The sequence below is a fragment of the Zea mays genome, chromosome 3 (assembly GCF_902167145.1).
Source record: "Zea mays cultivar B73 chromosome 3, Zm-B73-REFERENCE-NAM-5.0, whole genome shotgun sequence".
Classification (NCBI taxonomy): Eukaryota; Viridiplantae; Streptophyta; class Magnoliopsida; order Poales; family Poaceae; genus Zea; species Zea mays.
Genome location: NC_050098.1, coordinates 17,373,387 through 17,377,583, shown reverse-complemented (window position 1 = coordinate 17,377,583; position 4,197 = coordinate 17,373,387).

The window sequence follows — 4,197 nt, the reverse complement described above, 5'->3', positions numbered from 1 at the left end:
CATGCCAAAGAGGGAGAGAGTATTAGCTCAAAGCAAAAGGACCGCATTACCACCAATTTCAAAAATGTAGTCTTATTTTTCATTTGGTATAATTTGGTATCTTATTTTTGATATAATTTCAAATTGGTAGACCCTCTTCAAAATTAATATCTAAAACCCTCTTGAACACTAAGAGGAGGATTTCATTAAGGGGGAGTTTTGTTTAGTCAAAGGAAAAAGCATTTGAAACAAGGGGAGAAAATTTCAAATCTTTGAAAATGCTTCTCAAAAATCTTATTCATTTACCTTTGACTATTTGCAAAATGACTTTGAAAAGATTTTACAAAAGAATTTGCAAAAACAAAACTTGTGGTGCAAGCGTGGTCCAAAATGTTAAATATGAAAAGAAAGCTATCCATGCATATCTAGTAGAAATAGTTATTGGTTCAATTCTAAGCAACCTTTGCACTTACATTATGCAAACTAGTTCAATTCCGCACTTCTATATTTGCTTTGGTTTGTGTTGGAATCAATCACCAAAAAGGGCGAGATTGAAAGGGAAATAGGCTTACATCTTTTCCTAATTGATTTTGGTGGTTGAATTGCCCAACACAAATAATTGGACTAACTAGTTTGCTCTAGATTATAAGTTTTATAGGTGCCAAAGGTTCACAATAAACCAATACAAGTCAAAAGAAAGGGTTCAAACAAAGGGAGCAAAAGACAACCGAAGGCAGCCCTGTTTGGCGCACCGGACTGTCCGGTGTGACACCGGACAGTGTCCGGTGCACCAGGGAATCCAACTCCAAACTTGCTAGTCTCGGGAATCCAACTCCAACCTTTGACTATCTAGTGCTACACCGAACTGTCCGGTGTGCCAGCGGAGCAACGACTACTTCGCGCTAACGGTCGTCTGCAAACCGCATTTAATGCGCTACAGTGCGCGCCAGAGTCAGAGCAGTGCCAGAAGGCGCACCAGACAGTCTACAGGACCTGTCCGGTGCACCACCGGACTGTCCGGTGGCCCAGAAGACAGAAGCTCCAACGGTCGAACCCTAACGGTCGGGTGACGTGGCTGGCGCACCGGACAGTGTTCGGTGGCGCACCGGCCTGTCCGATGTGCCATGCGACAGACAACCTCCCAACGACCACTATTGGTGGTTGGGGCTATAATAATCCCAACCACCCCACATTCATTGCATCCAAGTTTTCCACCTTCCAACACATTACAAGAGCTATAACATTCAATACAAGACACACCAAAGAGATCAAATCCTCTCCCAAGTCTCTAGTTCAATTCCAATCAATAGTGACTAGTGAGAGAGTGACTTGTGTTCATTTGAGCTCTTGCGCTTGGATTGCTCTTTTTCTTTCTCATTCTTTCTTGTGATCAACTCAATTGTAACCGAGGCAAGAGACATCAATTGTGTGGTGGTCCTTGCGGGGACTTAGTGTCCCATTTGATTAACAGAAGCTCACTCGGTCTAAGTGGCCGTTTGAGAGAGGGAAAGGGTTGAAAGAGACCCGGTCTTTGTGACTACCTCAACGGGGAGTAGGTTTGCAAGAACCGAACCTCGGTAAAACAAATCACCGTGTTACATTCTTTATTTGCTTGTGATTCGTTTTCTCCCTCTCTCTCGGACTCGATTTTAATTCTAACGCTAACCCCGGCTTGTAGTTGTGCTTAAACTTTGTAAATTTTAGATTCGCCCTATTCACCCTCCCTCTAGGCGACTTTCACCTAGCCCACGTTTAACTCATTTTAGCACTCATTGAGCAGCTTATGAGATAATAGATGCTAAATTTTATCACACCACCATTAGCTCTCCTGTTTAGATCACCAAATAGCTAAAAGCAGCTAAAAAAGCTACTAAAGTTTATCTCTTGATAAGTAATTTTGTTTCCTACGTACTGTGAATTTGGTGCAGAAATCACGAATTTAAAAAGGAGCGTCAGATAGAGCGGCGAGTTGGAACCATTTTGAGGTTGCTATTGCATGCTACTGCCACCACTCTAAATTATATAACGTTTAATTTTTTAGAACATTATATAAAAATATCTTATAATTTGAAGCGAAGAGAGCGCTAAAACTTTCGTATCAACGGCTAGTCAAATCAATAGCAAGCAAGAGAACTAGAGGGGAGGGAGAGGAAGAATTAAATCGTAAAGTGTAAAGACAAGCAATTTGTTTCTCGATGTTCGGTTCAAAAAGAACATACTCCTTGTTGAGGAAGCCACGTAGAACGAGTCTGTTTCAACAATTTCCCTCTCTCAAACGGTCATTTAGACTGTTTGAGTGCTTCTTAATCTCGAGGGTTACTTAGACCATACAAGGATCACCACCCATCTAGGTGTTTCTTGTTATCTTTAAAAATAAATGAGAATTTAGGAGAGAAAGAAAGCACGATCAAGAAAAAAAAGCAACAAGAAAACACAATGTCACACTCTCGAATGTCGCTCACAAACCGCTAATAACTAATGATCATAATCACGATTCTAGCACTTGGAGGATCTTTGGAGCTTTGAGTGTCTTTGAGTGGAGTTCACTTGGAGGATCTTTGGAGCTTTGAGTGGAGTTATTGCTCTTGTACTGAATGTGAATGAATGGAATGACTGGGTGTATTGAATGAAGGTGGTTGGGTAGTATTTATAGCCTTAAATCACCACATAGTCGTTGCCTTCATTCTGCCACACGTAGACGGTCCGTACTGCAGGTCCGGACGGTCCGTCCATGCAAGATCAACGGCTAGATCACAACGGTCAGTTACACCGGCTATATGAACAACTATAATCACATTAAATGTGTTATTAGATGTCAGAAAAAGTCTGACGTGGACGGTCTGGTTGTGGCTCCGGATGGTCCGCGTGGACGCTATAAATCATTTTTTTCAAACCCGGCACCTTTGAGTTTTTTTGGTTCTCAACGGACGAACGGTCCGTGCATGGGGGGAAGACGGTCCGCGTCTGGTGCCAGACGGTCTTTACTTGTCTTTCGGACGATCCGTAATAGAGATGTGCATTTTGCACAGTTTCTGTCTGAAGTCATCGAGGAGTCGTGAACTGTCCACCGGAAGAGCCCGGACAGTCCGCGCACATGTGATATTTCCAAAAAGAGCTCCTGTCTGGAATAATCTATGTTATTTCGGACAGTCTGTTTTAGAGCCTCGGACGGTCCATGATGCGTTGTTATGATGCGTTGTTTTGAGGCTTGATCCTTCTTAAAGTATTTTCTGAGTTTCTGAAATCGTAACTTAATAAATTAGTTAACTCAATTGGTTGGGATGGTCGTCAATTACCAAAATAAGAGTGAAAATATTTTTATGCCTATTTCCCTTTCATATGTGTGTTGCAAACCAGGCCCAATCCCTGTGAAAACCTAGTTTTTTCGTGCTAGAATCAATCCACGAATCAACGGTTGTGGAACACATCCCGGCCACTCTGTGAAAGCAACGACGACGACACGATTCGGCCATCGTGTCAGCTTCGTGTTCGACTTTGTGTCCGCTTCATTCACCTTCTTCTCTCTCCTAGAATGAAACTTGTGCAGCTTCGTCGATTTCGAGTGTGCATGAATTGGCTGTAAGATCTCCCAATGTTTCTTTCTGGTGTAGAACGGAAGTGTTTCCATCCCCTAATAATACATTATTCCGACGAAGCTAAGATTGGTGCTCTACGTACCTGGTGAATGACAGCAACGAGCGCTATATCCGTCATCAGACATAGTTTCTCGTGGATTTGTTGCTGAGGTGACCGCCGCTGCAAGGATATGTGGTCCTCACAGGCAAGGCATCGATTGTCGTAGAAAGAAGCTACCATGAATATGTTTGGTTGCCTGGCCCAGCCCATGACTAGGCCCATTTGAAACAAGGTCGGAATGTTTGGTTACCTGGTTCAGCACATGAGCCTGGCTGAGATGAGCCATACGTGATTGTGTGGTCAGGCCCATTTCGAACTCAGAATTTGTCCTTCGCGAGTGAGCCTGGCCGCCGCGGCTCTAGGGTTAACTCGCAGTCACTCGCCTCTCGGGTTCTCTCGCCACTCGCAGCTGCCGCCGCGGCTCTCGCCTCTCTCTAGGGTTAACTCGCTCTCGCCTCTCGGGTTCACTCGCAGTCGCTGTGCTCACGGGCTCGCCGCCGTCATCTCTCTCCACCCGTGGTGACAACACCGCGCCCGCGGATGAGCTCGATCTGTCGATCTGCTTGGCTCTCGCCTCTCGGG